The sequence below is a fragment of the Lissotriton vulgaris genome, chromosome 2_1 (genome assembly GCF_964263255.1).
Source record: "Lissotriton vulgaris chromosome 2_1, aLisVul1.2, whole genome shotgun sequence".
Taxonomy (NCBI): Eukaryota; Metazoa; Chordata; class Amphibia; order Caudata; family Salamandridae; genus Lissotriton; species Lissotriton vulgaris.
In genome coordinates, this window is record NC_141687.1 from 1790460262 (window position 1) to 1790482614 (window position 22353).

Sequence of the window (22353 nt, forward strand, 5' to 3'; positions counted from 1 at the left end):
CCAGAGATTTCCTTGATTTCATGCTGACAGATGGATGCCTTCGGCCCAAAGAAAATGGAGCTATTTTTTAAATGAGGTCTATTGTGACCATGATCAATTGGTTTCCTGCTGAAGAGGGTAAGTCCCGAAAAAAACTGGTAAAAACTGTGCGCCATCAATGAGGGGGGACAGGCAAATGCTGGAAAAAGCTAAAATGTTTATCCTAGACTGCTTTGGATTGTTCACACCCAGGTCAGGATTTAACATAAAGCTCTACATCCTTGTGAACAGTAGGCCACCAGAAGGAATAGGATTAGTTCCAAGGTTGACTTAATCTCATGATGACCTGCTACTGCAGCATCGTAACACATTTCCAGAACATCGTAGGGATCAACAAGGCCTGCTGGACAAAATATAGAATCTGATGGCAGGCCAAGAGTACTTGACTCTGCAGTACATAAAGTACTTCTGGAGGGATCAGGATATGAGAGAGATACAAAATGTGATTCGCCATGGTGTGTCCTCCTGGAGCTGATATAGCACTGCTAATATGGCAAACTTTGAATCATTAGTAACCACAAAAATCTTCCTGGGTGGACCTGGGCAGTTGGAGGAGATTGAGGAAAACCTTCTAGAGCCTGACAATGCTCTTCTCTGCTTGAAAAGTCAAAGAAAAATCTTTAGTTTGGTTCTCCTTCTTCAAAGTGGTGGATAAATGGCTAATTATTTCAGCAACGTTCTTTTTGAACTGTCTGTACAAGTTAGTTAGTACATAGAGAATAAAGGTCTCCTTGATGGACTTAAGAGTAAAACAGTCCAAGATGGCCGAAATCTTAGGAGGTTCCATAGATAATCCACTCTCTGTGAGACTACACCCAAAATACTCCACTTCCACCCTTTCAAACTCTCACTTCTCTGCTTCAAAGAATAGGCGGTTTTCCCTTAGATGTAGAAGGAGGGAATTAACATAAAATTAATGTTCAGTAAAGGAAGCAACGAAGACCGGGATGTCCTCTAGATACACCACAAGAAACTGGCTCAGGATGTCAGAGAATATGCTATTAATAAATCTGTAAAAAACTACTAGAGCATTATTAAGGCCAAAGAGCATGACCAGATATTCATAGTGCCAAAAAGGTTTTCAAATGCCACCTTCCACTCATCACCCTTCTTTACCTGGAGCAGATGGTGTGCTCCATGGGATTGTATTAATATTTAACACCCAAGTGGACTCAAGGATTTCCTTGATGGGTGTAATCAAGCAACAGTCCTTAATGGTGGTCTTATTCAATCCACGATAATCAATGTAAAGTCTTAGCTCTTTGCACTTCTTTGTGACTAAGAAGAGAGGAAGCCCCAAAGGGAATGTTGTTAACCAGACATTCAGACTTCTTGAAGACTTACGTCCAAATATTCCATCTGAAACTGCTCCATGTGCTTGGAAAGAGAGTATATTCTGCTATAGGAAAATATGGCTGTGGTAACGCTCAGAATTCCCCAATACAAAACCATATGTTATGTTATGTCAACATGTTTCATAAAGCGCACAGCTACCTCAGCAAAGAGGCGTCCCAGCGCTGAAGCAGAACATAGAGGCTGGAGATCAGAAGAAGGCACTAGGCTGTGGGAAAGAGATGGGTTTTAATAGCTCTGCGAAAGACCATGTAGTTCTCAAAGGCACAAATGGAGAATGGCAGAGCATTCCGAAGCTTGGCAGGCTTGAAACAGAAAGAGGGCCTGCCCGACTGTGCCCGCCTCATACGAGGCACAGTTGCCAGATGTTGTCCTGTTGAGCGAAGCTGGCGCGTAGGGGAGTAAGGTGACAGCAGATTGAACAAAATGGCCAGAGAGAAAAATGTCAAGATTTTAAATGCAGTGCAGAGGACCTTAAATTCCACTTGGTTGATAACAGGAAGCCAGTGCAACCGATGGAATGCCCTAGAGGTGGGACAGGTTCGGGGGAGACCCAGCAGGGTTCTAGCAACTGCATTTTTAACTCTATGGGTCTCTGGGTTTTGGTCTTGTTGACCCCTAAATACAGTGCATTGCCATAATCCAGTCTAAATGGGAGCTCAGAGGGAAAATTGGACTGGGTCGCCCTCCACTCAAACATAAACCAACAACAAAAGACCCTGTCCACAGGACGTAAACTTGTGTCAGTTACTAGAATAATAGAACAGTCTGTGCGTACTGATAACTATTATAATCCCCTACATCTTTTTTATATATTCTTGAGGGGACAATTCACTGCACCTCGCCCATAGGTTTCTAAATTCAAGTTAAAAAGGCCAATCTTCCTTGACAGATACACAGAACACCCAGTAAATGCTGTCTGACACCTCTAATCAGGACCAGACATCCACACTGTTAGTGTTGGACTGAGTTCTACCTAGAAAAAATGTGCGAGAAACGAATGACACCTCACAGAAACACCACCAACGGGGTAACTGGTATGTAATCTCCAGACAGGCCCCTGTCTCATCATCAGTTGTCATGCGATTCTCAAAGAAAGAAGAAGGAAAGTGTCCAAAACAAACAACAAAAAAGTGCAACAAACAGTGGAAGCAGAAAGCATCTGCTAGTGACAAACACAAAACATAAATTAGTGCATAAAACACAGCATCCAATTCCCTTCAATAAGCTAACAGGCACCCAAATCAGCCAAGAAGTTGCCCAACTCTGTTTCCTGGGAATTTTCTAAGTGCAGTTTCAAATCCCAGATGACACTAAAATTGGCTGTCCTTCTGTCGAAGATATTAACAGTTTCCACAAGTGACGACCTAAACTCTTTAGAGGGTCCAGGCGGACGATATAAAAGTAACACAGACATTGTATAGTAGGCGTTCAGAGAGAGCCTAAAGCGAGCGCACTCACAGCCAGCTAGAGTCTCTTTAGTGAAATAACAGGTATAGCAAGATTTCAAAATCAGGACAATGCCCCCACCTCTAGACTCTCTATTAAGGGTCACAATGTTAAAACCCTGTGGGAGGGCCAGTCCTAGCACTGACTCTGAGTGGGCAGATAGCCAGGTCTCAATTAAAAAAAGGACATCTGGGAATTCCTCAGCTAGCATGTCAGAAATGTCAGAATGGTGTTTAACTAATGAGCAACTATTGAGGCTGAGTAGTTTAATGACATTATCAGAACGTGAGGTAAGAGAAGGTAATGAGCGGGTCAATGACCAGGAGTTGAATCCACAGTACAGACAGCTAAATGGGCCCTCTGGAAGGAGGCCTGAGGAGTGGTTACAAGTACCGACAACTTTACTAAAATCCAGGAGATTGGCCGGGGCATAGGTGAGCCTGTTTTTAGCTAAACCAACAGCATGCCTGGTGATGTCCAGGCACGGATGGGCGCAGGCGGGTTTGCCATAGCCATGCCTTCGGCGTGCCAGCAGGGCACCCTCTGCGCGGTTGCGATCTCCTCGTCTAAAATAGAGGAGATCGCCAGGCTAGTACCAACAAGAAGTGCGTTGCTAATCGAGCATTCGCCGCAGAGAAGGAAAGACCCCGCCCTTCACACAAACGGCTAAGCCGCTGTGGACCAGACCGAGGCTCAAAGTTTTGACGTGTGGAGATATACGAGCAAGCACTGGGGTCAAGGAAATGTATTTAAAATATTAAAAGTTTAAAAACAGTCGTAAAACACACAGTGGAATAAGTAAGCAGCAAGATGTTAAGACGAGTATCAGCTAAAGTGCCAAGTGCAAGAAGTTGGAGTCTCTAGACACAGTCCAAGTCATATACATTCCAAAAGCACTAGAATCTAAGAAGGTTGGAACACAGATGAACTGCCCAGGGTGTACTTGAAGAATTAAATCTGATACAACAGGCAGGAACTGGACAAATCGAAGCATCTATGCAAAGGCTAGAATCTGGCATTTGCCTTGTGGTCTGGTTCAATCAGTATATTATCACAGTAGGTGATTTGGGCTTGCACAATGGGGACACAAGCCTCTCTTACTTTTTTGATCTCTTTTACCTTTTGACAATGGGCATCTAATGAAACCATGCTCCATTAGTTCATTCGGCACATCAGGTTAAGAATTAGTAGGATCCGTAGCTCAGTATTTCGCTCAGTCCACCTAAACACTCAGGGAAGAGGAGTAAAAGTGAGGTTCTGGTTTCTCTATTTTCTATTCTTTCCTTAAGTTTTTGTTTAGTCAGGGGAACCTGATCCAGAAGTTCATTAAATGCGGAAGCTCTAGGAATCTGGCCAACTTGTTCTTTAACTCTTCTTCTAACCATCTTCGAAAAAAGGTAATTTAAGTGGATTCCACCCAGGTAGTGTTACCATCAAAGCTCATGAAATTGTTTGCATTAGAACAATATAGTCTACTTTCCCTAGGTTATTCCACAAAAGGCATCCCCTGTGAAGCTTCAGAGTCGGTTCACTGCAACGTCTTCTTGAAGCTTGCCAAGAAATTGGATAATTGTTCAAACAAGGGTATTGGGTGACAAATAAGTGAATTGCCCAACTCAGACCTGCATTAATCAAGAAACTAATCAGAGACCCCACTTTGGACTTCCAAAAGGAATATTGTCCATGTCAAAAGGCAAATTTACCACAAGGCCATTCAAAAACTCCTTTAATCTTGAATATCTCCAGAATACTTTCAAGTTGAAGGATTGATAGCAGGAACCTGGAATGAATTGCTTGGTGAAAGGAGAGGGTAATGGGAGAGCGACTACTATCAAAATGGAGGATTTGTGCATTCGAGGGTAGTCAGACTAAACTGAAAAAGATTTGTCAGCCAGCCATGATGGATTCAGTGTAATCATTGACTCCCAAGTAATGGCAATAGAAGGGAGAGAGGGAAGCTGGTTATAGCAGGCCTCTGGCCTGCTCTGTTATGAACATATGTTCTTCAGAAATGGAAGATTACAAACATAGCTTTTGGCTTATAGATCATAGTCAGTTGTATGTGTGTACAACCATCAATCATGAGTGCACAACTGTGTGGATTGCTACCGGAGACTGCCAGCTTTGCTTGATGTCTTGAAGCCATGGTTCCCCCGACAGTTTTCATATTACTAGAAGAATATACTTGAGATTCGATGATGCAATGATGGTGGTAGCTCTAGGAGATCTCTGTGACATCAACAGTATGGGTAGAATTTTGGAAGCATTTAAGAGCACCTAGGTGCTTAACAGCAAAATAGGCAAAATATAAAGAAAAGTATGAGCACACTAATAATACTGGCACAATAGCAGTTATTAACATTTCATTTCATTTGCTTCATATGCAAGATTCGGAATTTGTTGGCGCTCTTAACAACAAGGGTTGCTGAGTAGGTGCTTTAAACATGGCCCACACTCTGAAAACTTTCAAGGCTGTGAATGAAGCCCCTTATGGTGGCAGCTTTCTGTATAATATGGAGATCTCCATCAAGCAGACAGTGATCTTTAAGGATGGTAGGTGGTCTGCCAGCGGGGTGTTAAAGGAAATGAGCTCTGCCGCCATCGTTTACCGGAGGGCGATCTGTCTGGGTCTTAATAAAACCCTTTGGCATATATTTACTATGGTTTTACGCCATGTTTTGGTCACAAACGTGATGCACATCAATGCAAAATCCCTTATTCCCAATTTACTTTTCAGCATAAATCTTGTTTTGCACTGGAAAATCACTTGAAAGTAATGCAAAGCAGCACATAGTGCTGGTTTGCGTTACTTAGCCCAAGGGGGCTTTCCATGTGTGGTGCTTGGTACATTCATTTACAACCACCTAAGGTTTTTGACACATATCTTATTCACTAAAAAACTAGACAAGGGTTTTCATTTTAAAAAGCACCCAATTCAAGTAGGTGCTATCACGGAGAAAGCTTTTATTTCTCCTTTATTTTGTGATCTTGCATGTGTGCTACACTGTACAGCACACATACAATGTGGGAAATTATTTAATGTTAGGCAAAGCCTAGTATTTTGTACTGGAAGGGTACCCTTCCAGTAAAAAACCTGTGCTAAACTCACTCAGACACCCTTGCGCTATGGTGCACAGATGCATGCATTGTGCACAGAAGCCTGATTGTGTGTCTGTGCTAACAAAAGGGGAGGAAAGTGCCATGTCTCTGTGGACATGGCACTCTCCTGCTCTCTCTTGCTCACGCCACACAGCACAGCATTTTTGAATGATGCACTGAGTGAGAATTTGGTAGATAGACCCCTAAGTGATTAATGACAACATGGTTATATAAATTTCTGTGTCTTAGATTTATGTAAAGATGAACATTTTGATCTTAAAATAATTATGATCATCAGTTCCAGATGATGTTCACTGTGAAAATAGAACTCTGAATGGGGGTGGGAATAGAGATCTCTTTGCATAACAACAGTTTGATAGGCCTTTCAATTTGGTGGAGGGGACCTAGGGCCAGAGGTATGACTCAGTTTACTGGTCGCATTGGTACCAACCCTATTTTGTGAGTTGGTAACCTATTACTGACTTGCAGAATAGGGCTTGCTGATTGCTACCAGCAATGGGCGGGTAAAAGGCCTCCCCTTCTAATACTGAGTCACACTGGTATGTATGAATGCATACGGTAAGGTGTCACCAATGGACCCCTTCTCCTTTCTGAATGGGGGCACCAGTATTTTGTCTAAGCAGGCAGCAGTCCATTGGAGCACTGCCCACTCTGAAAAATTGAAAATAAGATTTTTCATTTCACATCTACTCAAAATATAAAAACTAAACACTGGGCAATCCCACTCTTTATAGGCTGATCTCCTTTATAGACTGAATTGCCAAAGGTTTTGCCAAAAATCCAATATATATATATATATATATATATATATATATATATATATATATATATATATATATATATCACACCAGTTATAGTTAGGAATTAGCATTTAAAAAACCTATTAAATTCACTGAAAAAACCATAGGTTTGACACCAGTTATAGTTAGCTGGAAAATTTACTGTCATAAAACCATTGAAATTCCCACGTTATAGTTAGTTGGACTCACTATAACTTGCGCGCCTGCAATGCACTGCTGATGACGTCACCTATTACATCACTCATGACGTCCGCGTGATACGCACGGCGTAAGCGCACCCGGAAGCACCCGAGCGCATATGATCGCGCTACGTAAGCGCCCCGGGGCGCGCCCCTGGGCACGTAGAGTAAGCGCGTCGGGTCATGTGACCTGAAAATAACACTTTTCATTGGTTCAGAACAGTTTTGGTTTCCAAATGATGAAAGCCCGGGTCATGTGACCTGAAAATAACACTTTTCATTGGTTCAGGACAGTTTTGTTTTCCAAATGATGAAAGCCCCCACTTTTTTTCCTCATTCTCACTTTGTACTTTGAGTGAGGAAGACCTGTTTGCAGACCTGTTTGTCCCTATTTGTACTGAGAAATGGCTACAGTAGCAGCAGCAGCAGGAGCATCTCAACCACCACCACCACCACCACAAGGACCACCACAACACCACAGATGAAGAAGAGGAGGAGGAGGAGAGGCAGTTCCTGCCTGAAGATACTACCCCCTATAAGCCAAAGGAGCACATTGTCTGGGAGTTTTTTAAAATCCCAAAGGACCTCAAGAAAGTTAATGCGCCAAAGGTTACTTGCTATGGAGAGCAAAGTATTAAACTCATTAACCGTGCTGGAGACAACCACAAGTGCAAAAAAAACCCTTAATTTTTTCCTGTTTTTTTTGCTCCAGTTGAGCCGTTTACAATTCCCTGTTTTTTGTTTGTCCCCATAAAAATTACAAAAAAAATGTAAAAATGTTCATAAAAGCCAAAAAAAGTAAAAAAAATTCCCAAAAACAAAAACAATATATAAAACAACAAAAAGAATTAAAAAAACAGTTCTTTTTAGAACTACTTCCAATTTATAAAAAAATGCTACATTTTTAAAAAACTCTGTCATTCTTATTTCCCCATGGTACGCTCCCCGGTACGCTCCGCGGTGCACGTACCGGGCGCTCCCCCACGCAAATCGAAAAAAATATATATATTTTTGCCCCGCGGGGCCCTTTTATGGCCCCCTCATCAAACCTAGGGGGTCAGGGGGGGTCTACCCTGCCCCCTTTTGGTCATTTCCCCCTTTGTTTTTGCCAACTCTTGTGTCTCGATCCTACCGAGACACAAGATGGTGGCCGCTCCGGACTGTTTGGAATGTTGACAGACACCCGAGAGCCAATCAGCTTTCTGCTCGCGAACTCGCGTATCGCTCTGAAGCGCGCCCCGGTGCGCGTACCGGGGCGCGCTTATAGATATATATATTTTTTTTAACCTAAATTACTCAAAATCCACAGGAGCACATATCTTGAGACATAGCAAAGGCACATCAGGCTGCCAGTCCCTACAATTTTTCCAAGTTTGGTGGAAATCCATTGAGCCGTTCGGGCTAAAAGTGAGTCCAACCGCCCTATGGAAATTAACATAGGGAAAACACGTTTTGGGACCCCCCCTTTTATCTCGGCCCCCGCTTGACGAATCCCCCCAAACTTTCAGGGAAGGAGGGGAGCGCAGCGAGGCAAATTTAAGGAAAATTACAGGCAGATGCCTCAATCGACGCCAAAGTTATTCTCAATAGAATGTTGCGGATTTCCTATGGAAAACAATCTTAACTATAACTACCTATATATATATACATATCCATCAAACAAGGTTACCCTTAATGGAAGAGCCTCCAGACACGTTGTAAAAGCACTTTCTCTTTAATGGGAAACAGCAGAGCAGGAACAAAACCATGCTATAAAGTACATGGCAGCCTTCGCCAAGCGCGTTTCAGGTCTCCCCTTTGTCAGTGGCGTATGGCATTCTGATCTTCCAGGCAACACGTGCTGCCACCTTATCAAAGGTGAACCACCCCCCAGTGGGCATGGCCATCAGCACAGCATGCTGGTTCACGTAGTTGCAAACCAATACTACTCCAGTGAGTTGTTGCCCAGAGTCAGTTTTTAAAATGTATCCCAAGTGGGTCAAAAGAAAGTCTTGTTTCAAGCGCTGCTTCTTTAGTGTTCCTCATTAGGCTCATGCCTCCCGTTTCACCGATTACTTCTCATCCCAAGTCACCGCGGGTCCGTTCTAGCAGAGGGGCTTCTTCCGCGGCTGGGCTAGCCGCTCACATCCATCAAATAAGGTTACCCTTAATGGAAGAGCCTCCAGACACATTGTAAAAGCACTTTCTCTGTAATGGGAAACAGCAGAGCAGAAACAAACCCGTGCTTTAAAAGTTAAAACATTTTTTTTTTAAATTGCAGCGTACGCGTATGGTACTCCTACGCGGTGGAAAAGGGAAAAAAAAACTAGAAGTCCGTTTTATTCATTAAGTCTCGGGGGGGGCAAATTCCTGGGGCAATTTTTAGAGCTATATTTCTATGACAGTATTTAAATCTTTCCATTTTTTTTCCTGCACCAGTTGTACTCTCTGCGCATGCGCAGCCTTGTTTGCAAGTGCACTTTTTTTTCTTTTTCTTCAAGTTCGCCAAGCAAACCTCTCCTGATTTTAGGTATTACATTTGCTGCTTTCTTTTCCCGGATCGTGTGTGTCACCCGCTGCTATACTTTTGTAATATATTAATGAACATATTGTATCTATATTTATTTGAAATGAAGTGTCGAGGCGCCAAACATTGATTACATACTCCGTCCAACCGCCATTTTAGTAGTTTTCCTCTGTTATTTTTATTATACCTGTTACTTTCATTTTACCCTGCGGATATTTTCTCTGTGATCGATGAGATTTCGTGCCACAGACACCATGGTGTTTGTTGTTGGTCTCCGATCTTATCAGACTTGGTCACACCTATACCTAGAAACTAATTTGAAGGACGTAAGCCACAGCCATTACAACGCGTGTTCATCAACACAAAGACATTATTAAGATTATGCGTTTATCATGCATGGTAAATGCATATTAGTTATAAAAGCATGTGTGGTAAAGCGATATGCGTGCTAATGGTTTCGTGGTGACGATCACGGGTGCTTATGAACCGGGTCTGGGAGTGGTGAACTCCAGGGCACCAGGTGGAGAGCCACGCAGCTCCACTCATACAATATAGAAGTAATATAGGATTTTTAAAACTTAAAAAAAATGATTTGATAATTATCCTAGATTAAGTCTTCTGTTAGTATGTTCATTAAATACATGAATATATGTTTTTAAACAATTAAAAGCATTCGCGTTTTTTTTGTACGGGGCGCCGTACATGACGTCACACGGAAGCTTTGATGCGATGCGTAACGTGAAAGCGTATTCGTAGCGTATGCTGAGAATGATTAGCTGTACAAACTATGGTACGATCACTCTCTCACTATCAAATCAGAGCACAGGGCGCGCTATGAGAATCGTTAGAAGGGGTCACTCAATGGAGATCCAATTCAGCTGTGTGGCTTATGCACGGTATCATTACGCTATTTTTTAACCTGTTTAAGTTTGAGGTTTGCATGACATACTATGCTACAGGCAGATATGGATGTTTAGGCAGCGCTTATCTCCATGAAGCTTGGTTATTACCATTTACATGTAGGTGCCTGAGGGAGGGAAAAGAAGTCTATCTGAATGGCGAGGATTGCACAATAGCACCAGATCACTCTTTAAATTGTAGACACATACAATTGCATGGCTCTTGTGAACAAGATGCGCCTAATTTGGACTGAGTGTCGAAAGGTAGTCCGACACCTGCTATCATACCAACGTTCAGTTTACTGGAAACGGGAGTTATTTACTTTCAAATAATGCAGAGTGTTGTGCAATGTTAGCAGGCAAGGCTTACATGATTATGGTAACTGAGTGTGTGGTTTGATAAAAAAAAGTTGTGTTAAGTCCTCTGCATGGGAACCTGGATGTTTCCATCTGGCTGTCGATTACAACCTTGAAAGCAGAGTCAACCAAATGAGTCGTATAAGAGCGCTATTGTCTCAAAAAGAGGTTGCTCTTACATCTGCTAGAGAAACATTTGTCCTTCATGTAGTAAACCCTCGCACAGAAGTGCATGCTTTATTAAATACAGACATGCTTTTGAATTTTGGGGAGTTAATTTAGAGTATCTTTAATGTGTCCTTGACTACGGGGTTACCTTACTTTTTTAAAGTTAGAAGCAGTGGCCTTGTGACTTCTTTTCAAACTATATTTGGTGTCTTTTCGGGATTTTTTCATTTGATTTTTACCAGCATCTTTGGTGGAGTGCGCTTAATGCTCGCATTAGTTGCCGGTGTGCTTTTATTAATTTGTTTACATAAATATGGATGCACATCCTGCATCAGACGACAATATGTCCCGGCTGTTGGTGGTTCGCAACCGAATGCTTAGTTATTACGGAGCGCTGCCTCTGGCTACATTGAGTGCAGCTTATGGATTATCGTTTCGATTCTCCTTTTTCACATGCGTTCAACCTGTGTTCTATTGCCTGAGCTGCAATTTCGACTGGGCCCTGGATTGTGTCCCTGCAGTACGGTGTCTCCCAACGCGAATTATGACCAGCTGAGGAGCCCCTTAGTGGTTCATGTCTTGCTCTGTTCTGGCGGCGGGATTATAGCCTTAGCAGCGATACATGGAATATTGGGACGTTGGAATGTTTTTGCAGCGGCGCTTGAGTTCTTGGCACGCAGTTACATTGAAGATGACCCATGTTTTCCTCCGATGGTGATAGAGGCTCCGGTCGTTGAGGAACATGTATGTTCATTCTCACTATTGAATTGGATGGCTGAAATGTTTTCAGATGAGAACAATGACTTCCTGTTGGAGGCTGTTGCTACATACTGTGCTTACACGCTGTTGGATTGAGACTGTTTGATTTTTATACGTATTCTTTATTATTTAACTACTGCTTTCTATGAAAGAGCGAATCATTTTTTGGGGAAATGTGAACTTGACTCTGCTTTTCAGGCTTGGACTCTGCATTCCTAATTCACCCACGTTTATATCACGTGCTTCGATCAAGGAAGGGTGTCGTGAGCTGAGCCTTGCACTCACACCCTGTTAAGTTAGCATGGGTTTATTAGAAGCTTAAACACTATTTTTGCTTTCCTTCTCTGCTATGCACACGACACGCACTTGTGATATTGTTTAGGGAAGGCTGAGTATTTTGCTTTATATGAGAATAATTTGGTATGCTAGATTTGTAAACTGCCTTGCTAGTTTTGTGTGTATAGTGAGAGCATGGAACATCAAGGTTATCTTGAATACTGTGTCTGTTATTCAGAATGATCCACGCACGTTCGAGCCATAAGACATATGCAGCTGTGGCCACGTCTGATACTGGCGCTTTTCATAATGCATTGTGGAGGCAAAGTTACACACAGTTGGAGAACATTAGTATCTTGACAGTTTGTGGAGAACTGAATGTGATCCACTACTGCTGAGTACCAGAGGTATGGGTCTGCCCGTGTAATCCTATGAGACTTTCTATAGTTATAAACTAACCTGCTAGGTAGGGAGGGTGAAATGTAGGTATATTTTAAATTTGTTTACCTTTAGCCTTATAGGATGCTTTTTCCGTTTGTATTTCATAGAATAGTAACAATGCTGACAACCTTGTTTCTGATAATATGTTTAGTTGTATTATCTAAGGTACTGTGCATGAGATTATGGCGTTAGAAATAAACATTTCAAAGTAGCATGTGTCTTTATTTACTTCTTGTTTTGGACTGTTGTAAGACTATAATGAAAGAGTGCTCTTGTTATCCACCTTACTTCACGTAATCTAAGTCGCATGTTCTGGGTTGACTAGTCATTGTTTTTTTTGCTCTAGGGCAAAGAACCAATGAGTCACTGATTGCTAGTCTGGTAGGGGGGTTGTGCAGTAAGGTGGGTTTTGGTACACCGTAATTCACTGAGCTCCTAAGTCTTTATGCACAGTTCTGTGTATGAGCAGCATTCCTCGAACAGTAGTTACAACAAAAAGGCTCTATAAAGGGCTTGCACTTTGAATATGAATATAAAATAGAAGAATAGTTGATAATCACAGCTAAGTAATGCAGCAAGTAGATGTGTGTATGTGTGGATGATGTGTAGATTGAGTGGAAGATGAAAAACGTGAAAAATGAGAAAGGCTGGAGAGACACAAACTACCCACTGCATTGTCAGTTAAGTGGATCTTTGGATTTCTAGCTCATTGCACAGATAGGGTGTTGGATTCCGCAGTGGGAGGAAGAGAAACGATTACCACATCTAAGGAAGAAAGCTAGTGCATAAAATGTATCTTTGATATTTGTTGGGACCCTACTACTATGGTCCTATTGACATTGGACATTTCTACTCTATATACGAGTATAAGACACATTGACGGTTTAAAAGCTTGTGAGCACTACCTGAATAGAAGACCAATACGCCTAGCATCACAAAATAGGATGATACTAGAGATCATGGAATGGTGTTTATCTAAGAACATTTTTCTCTTTGGAAATGATCTTTATATTCAGGAACGTGGGACCGCGATGGGCACCTGTTTTGCTCCCAGTTATGCCAACCTTCATCTCGGCTACTGGGAGGAACAGGTGCTCAGAGGGGGCCCGCTAGATCATTGGTCGGAGCACATCCTTCTGTGGGTACGATATATATCGATGATGTCTTCGTGCTGTGGCAGGGCACGGAGGCATCAATCGGTGTATTTATTGAGGAGATCAACCAGAATTCTTTAAATTTGGAATTTGTGGGAAACTTTAGTAAGGTTTTGATTGACTTCCTCGATATTAGAATAATCCCTATGAACAGTAAGTTAGAAACTACTGTGTTCCGTAAACAGACTGCGGGGAATTTAATACTTCACGCGGAAAGTGCCCATCCAACTGCATTAATAAGGAGCATTCCGTTTGGGGAATACTATAGGGCCAGACGTACATGCAGCAGTGATGAACAGTTTAACACCATCGAAGAGGAGATGTCTCAGAGATTCCTTGAAAGGGGTTATAGCAGAACAATCCTTAAAGGTGCTGCTAGTAAAGCTAAAAAATTGACCAGGCAGTCCTTACTTTTTGAGCCGTCAAGAACTCGTAAATCAAAGTCAGAACAATCAAATTGTGGCAGTTCTAGGTTTATCACTACTTACAATACTAAACACAAGGAGGTGAGATCAATACTAAGGAAACATTGGTATTTGATTAGAAACGATCCGGTGTTAGCTTCCAAGGTGAAGAACAACCCTGAGATAACCTATAGAAAATCTAAGTCACTAAAAGACCTCATTGTTCGTAGTGATTTTGTAGACAAACGCAAGAGCAGTGCCGATTGGCTAGGATCAAAACCTGGTTTTAAAAAGTGTTTTAAGTGCAAAGCTTGCCTACATGGTTTGAATCGCACAGAGTTTAAAACAGCTTTTAATAAAACTGTTAAAGTAAAAAGTGCGATAACATGCAAAAGTGAATTTGTTGTGTACCTTTTACAATGTCCTTGTCCTAAAATCTATATCGGAAGTACGATTTTACCTGTACACCAACGGATTTTGCAGCATAGAAGAGCAATAGTCAACCAGGATAGGTCCTACCCGGTGGCCCGACATTTTGAGCTTTTCCATCAATGCAACCCCGAAGGTCTGCAATACTCTTGTATTGCAGAAGTCCCAAAAAAGAAAAGAGGGGGGGATAGAAAAAGTGAGTTGAGGAGATTGGAGACTTACTTTATACTAGAATTTAATTGTAAGGAGCCCCAGGGCCTGAACATGGATGAAGACCTATATACTTGCCTGAATTGACCTGTAAATATTACGAACTGTTTTCTAAGCCTTGATAATTCCTGAACCGTATTTTTAGATTTTTTCATTGTTGAATTCTCTCTTAGATGAAAATTTCTTTGTGATTTTAATGGTCTAAATCTGAGCTTTTACCTTTGATATTTTCATGAGAAGAGGTGGTTTTTTGTCTTTTTAGACTTTGGCTCATGGATAATTCTGTTGCAATGAAGTAATGCTGTTTTTTGTCCTATGATATGCACTGACACTTTGAAGGATATTTGGGAGTGTGCAATTCGAGTGAAATGTTTACATCAATGAAGTACTGTATTTGAAGTCAAAGCACTTGCACTTTTGTACTAAACTGTTTAAGCACTAGCACTTTCCATCTTCTCAGTGCAATATCCAGTCTAATTGTTTACAATATATAATGGTCTATTGACTAAAGCACTTGCACTTTATGATTGTAATAAGGTTGATATTGATTGACAGCATTAGGACAAGCAATGTTCCCAGGAATACAAGAAATGTATTATGATTGTCAGAGCCAGGACACATTCACTTGGAACTGTACTGTGCTAAAATGGGATACATCGTTGTGTTTTGACAACATGAGAGGTATAGATGAATTCTTCCTCACTTGACAGATAGGGTTTGGCTTTGATGGAAAAAGGCACTTGCCTCAGTTAACTTAGGTACTGACGTACATTTAAGCCAATGTACTTTTCTGAAATATAAACATGCACTTGCACTTTTAAAAGAATCTGAAACTGTCTGTTTAAGGGATCTTGTTAAGAATGTCTCATTTATTGAGAACAGTTTCAAATACCCCTATAAATACTGTGTAAAGTGAGGATAAACAATGCTTTGTACATCGAAATATCTCTCTTAAATGTATTGGGAGAATGTCAAAATGGCCGCGGTATTTTCACAAACAGTGTGTTCTTTTGTGAGTCCCTTTTTGATTCCTATCACCCTTCTCATGTTTTGAAAAGTGATTGCTTTGACACGCGAAAAACATCGTGATCAAGGGAGCCTGACTCCCGAAACGCGTAGATGTAATTGCCGAATAAACAAGCTTTGATATAACTTTGCCCGTGAGTGCCTGGATGCTGTCAGTGTGACACTTGAATAGCTGGGATCTTATTCCGAATATATATATATATATATATATATATATATATATATATATATATATATATATATATATATATATATATATATATATATATATATATATTCACTGAAAAAACCATAGGTTTCACACACGTTATAATTGGGAATTAGCATTCAAAAAACCTTTGAAATTGACTGAAAAAACCATAGGTTTCACACACGTTATAGTTAGGAATTAGCATTGAAAAAACCTTGCAAATTCATTAAAAAAACATAGGTTTCACACATGTTATAGTTAGCTAGACATTTCACTCATACAAAACCTTTGAAATTCCCCCGTTATAGTTAGTTCAGATAACTACAACTCGCGCGCCCGCAATGCACTGCTGATGATGTCACATATGACATCACTCATGACATGGTCAGTGACCTCACTCATATGTTTTTTTAATGAATTTGCAAGGTTTTTTAAATGCTAATTCCTAACTATAACGTATGTGAAACCTATGTTTTTTCAGTGAATATGTATATATATATATATATTACCTACTGGCGGTCGCCAGTAGGTATATATAGTTAGGATTTTTTCCCTATGGGATTTCTGAAAATTCTATGCCTAATAACTTTGGCGTTTGTGGACGGAATTGGCTGAAATTTTCAGGAAAATGGCACATTTTGTTTCTGAGCAGCCCTTGAAAATTTGGGGGGGTTTTGTGGAGGGGGGGCCGAGAAAAAAGGGGGGTCCCAAAACGCGTTTTTTCCATGTTAATTTCCATAGGGCGGTTGGACTCACTTTTAGCCCGAACGGCTGAATGGATTTGCACGAAACTTGGCAAAATTGTAGGGACTGTTAGCCCGATGTGCCTTTGCTAGGTCTCAATATATGTGCTTCAGTGGATTTTGAGAAATTAACGTTTAAATCAAGATATATATCTGTAACAGCGCTCCGGGCAGCGATCCGGTTAGCGAACCTTTCGCGTATCGGAACTTTGCGATGCGAAGCTGATTGGCTCTCCGGTGTCTGTCAACATTCTAAACAGTCCGGAGCGGCCGCCATCTTGTCTCTCGGTAGGATCGAGAGACAAGAGGAGGCCAAAACAAAGGGGGAAATTACCATAAGGGGGCATAGTAGATCCTCGTTGACCCCCTAGGTTTTATGTGGAGGTTTTAAAAGGGCCTAGGAGGGTCCAAAAAAAAAAATTTTTTTTTTGCGTGGTAAGCGCCAAGTTCGCGAACCGGAAAGCATTCTGGGCTGCGAACTTTAAGGATAAAAGAATGATAGACTTTTGTAATACTGTATGTTAATTATTTGTTGTTTTTGTTCGTTTTTTTATTTATTTATTTATTTTGATTTAAAAAAAAATTATTTATTATTTTCATAGTTCATTAAAACTTCCAGCATTATATCATCTGGTATCTCGTCAAACATGGATGTTTCTGTCTCTTGTAAGGTTTGAATAAATTGTTCGTCAAAAGATTGATCCATAAAATCTTCATCCACATTTTCTTCATTTACAATGTCTTCGGATGTAATCTCGAAGGAAACATTACTTTTTTCTTGCTCCCCTTCCATTTTTTTGCTGTAAATTGCATAAAAAAAATTATTAAATTAGAAGAGTTAGGGCACTGTTGGGTTTAAGTTCAGACAGGTAGTTCTGTTTTTTTAACAGTGAACTTAAAGTAAGTAAATTCATAATTATAGCAGAGAAGTGTAAGTCAATCAATAAATATAACAGAGGAGTCTATCTGTATCTATAACTATAGCAGGGGGACAGTAAATAATTATCAAAAACGTTTTTACAAATTAATTTAAAGTGCCACTTACAAATTATCAATTTAATTTTCAGGGAGGTGAAAAGGCTCTTGAAATGTAGTTCAGGAAGTAGTAGTCAAAATGGCTGTGTTTCCTTCTCTTCCTTTATATATATTCAGGTACATAACCAATCAAATGTCAGGAAAAAAAATTGAAAATGAAAGTAACATTTTCATTGGTTGTCAATTCCAACACTTCAGATGTGTTTTGTGAAGTAATTTACCTCACGGTACTTAGAGAGGTCTACAGGCTTAATGGCTAAATGGAATTTCAATCAAATTTGTGAAAATGAAAGGGATTGTTATGTAGTATGAGCTAATCTATATTTGGTGAGAGTGTCTCTAGTCGTTTTTCTGTAAATTACTTTCCCACCTTTTTTTAGGACCGCTTTCCGGAAAGCGGCCCGGTTAGCGAACCTTAAGCGTCACGGGAGTCCACCATTTTGTGTTTCGGTCGCATTAAGATACAATATGGAGGGCAAATAATGTTTAGAATGGGTAGAAGGGGTCATGGTAGACTTATCTTGACCCCCTAGGTTTTCTGAGGGTGGCTGAGGAGGCTTATATGTGCGGAAAAAAAACATTTTATATATATATCTTTAAGCGTGTTCTGGCGCGCTTACGTTTTGGGTTTGGTTTGCGCTGCAGAGACGATACGTCACGGTTATGCGATGCATCATGAGGCGTCTCACGGGCTACGTGATACGTCACTTAATAAAGAATATATTTTACAGCTATAGATATTAGCTTTTAAAAAACCAATGAAATTCACAGAAAAAACCATAGGTTATAGACCATATATAGTTAGGAATTTGCATTTACAAAACCTTGAAAATTCACTGAAAAAACCATAGGTTATAGACCATATATAGTTAGGGATTAGCATTTAAAAAACCTTATTTTATTTGCACAAAACCATTGAAATTCCATATATAGTTAGTTGCACTAACTATATATCGCGGACCCGCAATCCACTGCTAATGATGTCACATATTACATCATTCATGACATGGTCAGTGACATCACTGATGACATCACTGATGACATCTCAAATGACATCACTGATGACATCACTGACATCTCATTTGACATTACTGATTACATCACTGATGATATCATTTATGTGATAATACATCTTCAGACTCTAATATAACCTTAGATACACTCAGTGTAAACAGGCACTCACAGACTGTCACACATCCATGGAGTTACTCACACACCTAGTCAGTCATGCAAAGAATCAATCACATCTCCATTTCCTCAACTATACAGTTATACACACCTTACTTATTCAAACATATAGTAACACATATTTACTCTCTTATACAATCCTTGATACAAGTTCACAATGATTCATACAGCCACTCACACATTCACTGGCTCTTATGTTCAGTTATTTATATATGTCAACTCTCACATGGAGTGTGTTTTACATATGTACTTACTTTGACATGTAGCACTGAGATATCCATTCACTCACCAATATACTCATGCACACAGTCAACTGTCCATACAGCTGTTTCTACATGCACTTTTGAACCCATACACCTAGGGAATCAACTGCTCACACATCTATGCACAGAGTTATACACCTCCCAGCCACCCACACACATACTCAGTCTCCCATACAAATACTTGGGCAACCATTCAATAACCCATATAGTTACTGATATAGCTACTGATTTAAACATGCAGCAGTTTACAGAACAACATAAATAATGATTGCCAAATTAAGACACTTTAATCACTAACCCATACACTCAGTGAGACACATTTAATCATTCTCTCATACAGTCAGTCATGCACCTACTAAATCCTTCATCCAGACACTTATACATCCACTCATTCTTCAATATGTAAGACATATTTTAACTTTACAGAAACATACGGTCACTGGGTGTTGTCATCAGTGATGTCATTTGAGATGTCATCAGTGATGTCATCAGTGATGTCACTGACCATGTCATGAATGATGTAATATGTGACATCATTAGCAGTGGATTGCGGGTCCGCGATATATAGTTAGTGCAACTAACTATATATGGAATTTCAATGGTTTTGTGCAAATAAAATAAGGTTTTTTAAATGCTAATCCCTAACTATATATGGTCTATAACCTATGGTTTTTTCAGTGAATATATATATATATATATACATTCTTCCACACTTCTAAAAAGACCATCACAAAGAGGTTATTTTCACCACCAGATCTTTCATTCTCAGTAACGCGCTTCGCCTGACACAGCAGGCTGTGTGAACAAGCCTGCTGTGTCAGGTGAAATGCGTTACTGAGAATTAAAGATCTGGTGGTGAAAATAACCTCTTTGTGATGTCTAATTAGAAGTGTGGAAGAATAGTGAATGCTGGTGCACTGCACCATCAAACGACGATCTGCCTGCCTCTAGTGAGGAGAGACAGGAGGAGCAACTCGTTATTGAAAAAACAAATTGTAATAAAAAAAATTATATATATAATGTTAAACAACTTGCAAATAAGATTACTGACCCTCACTAATTTTTACATTTTTTTTATTTTATTTGTAGCACACTTTTTAAATATTTATTTAATTTAAATATGTTCCATAATGTTTAAAAGTTTAGATAATTTTTTTAAACAAGTTCATTATTACGCTTAAAAAAATACAAAATCTATACCTACACATACTTTTTTTCACTAAAAGTGTATATATAGAATGTAATTTCAAAATAATGTAATTAGCTAAACATTAATTAATACAGGGTGTTTATTTCATTTCCTGCCTCCATAGATTTCTATGGAGTGTATTACACTGGCCATGTGTGATGATTGACAGATTTCAAAACTAAGCCTATTTTGAGATTATTATGTCTGTAGTCATGTTGGAAGTGTATTTTGTGAATTCCAGTTTTACACTTTTATGGGTGTGTATTTTGTATTAGCAAATGCACCTAAAACCCTCTGTAAAATTTCCATAAACCACAACCATTTTTGAATAATTATTCTCCATTTTTACCACTTTCCTGGTCCCTACCACATTTACTACAAAGTAGTATACCTATGTGTATAGAGCTCTCAGCTAGAGGTCTCCTCACAAGAAAAGTTGGAGAGGCAGCGATATTTAGCTGAAGGTTTAGGAATAGCACTTTGTTGTAAAAAGTGCAGTTTGTAAATCAGGACCAATGAGTATAGCACAGATTATTTGGGTAGATGTGCACATTTTTTACATTTTGAACACTTTTAGTTTTGGCTCATCAGGAAGTAATTAATGGTACTTAGATTTTAAACAACGCACCATTGGCGAAATAAAAATGTTGCGATTTTTATGACATGCACAATGTTTTGCACTTTCATTAAACTAGTTTTAGGACACTATTACTAGTACGGCGGTCCGACCGTCATCATCACTCTGGTTCCGCCTGCAGTATTCTGAGTGTGTCGGTCAGACCACCAGGAGACCACTGGGTCCGCCCAGATCGAGGATCCTGCTACGCTGGTGATCTGCAACCGCCCTTATTATTCCACTGCTGATTTCACGGTAGTGAGTCTGCCATGAAAAGGGTGGCAGAGAGGCAACTAAGGGGACCCTAACAGGGCCCCCTGATTCTTCTGGTCCTGGGGTGCATGTAGGGAGCACATGTTGTTTCCCCCTCAAACTGCCCCCCTTAACATACCACACCATACACTTGTAATCTTGTGGGTGTGCGCATGACAGGCTTGGCAGTCCTCCTGTTGGCATGGCAGGAAAGGCCAACAGGAGGACTGCCAAACTTGTAATGAGATTTCTCTGTGATTCTCTGGGTTTATGAAATAAGTCCACAATATTATACATGAAAGCTCAACTTGTTGAGATTTTGGTTGTAATTAATTTTACCATTTAACAATGTTTGTGTATAACACGTTTTCTTCGTTTTTCTCTACAGAAGCAGGGGCATTTGCTAATCTACATTCCCCGTCATCCGCAGAGGAGACACACCAACCATGAAGACAATACCAATGGAAAGGCCCTGTCTCTGTTTTCAAACGAGAACTCTTTTTACAGAGACATTTGAATGAATGCATCGACATTAAGAAAATGGTTATTATTTACATTATTCCGATATATTAAGTTCCACTGAGAAAACTTGCGTCCCTATTTTTGCTGTAATGTCATACTGTAATATTTTGCTTAAAAATGATTGTCTTCAGCCAAGTAAAAAAATTAATAAAATAGCAGCTGCAGAATGATGACTCGTTTTTCTAAGGATGTATGAAGCATATCTTGCAAGAAAAAGCATCAGTATGTTTTCACTTCATTAATTTCTGACAGCTTTTAATGCAAAAATTATCTTTCTCCATTAATTGTGACCGTCCAAGCTGTGGGTAAAAAACAAAAAAGGAGTCATTGTTGGACTGGTGATTGTGATTCTTGGTCTCCAACCGTTCCCATAAGAAAACCTGCTTCCAATCAAAGAAAATCTTCCCCAGCTAATAAAAAATATTATTAGTGTTGCAATGCTGATAACCTCAGACAAGATTAGAATAGAGTGCACCGTGTGTCAGTTTATCTGAAGTGCCCACCATTGGGAATCTGCCATTGTATGCAAACTTTACAGCACTTTCATTACTATGGAATGCTCTTACCATGATACCTTTACCACGCTTGCATGCACCACACATATGTCTTTACCACAAAGTTAAGGTATGTGTGTGGTTTTATATATATGTGCCAGGAGTTAGCTGTAGTCCAACAAGATCGAAAGCAAACCCTCAGCTCTGGCTCGCAGGGAGCAGGCGTAAACAAGCAAACAGCAAACGCGCAAAGAGGAGGAAATGCAACAAAAGGCGGAAGTACAGGAGGGAG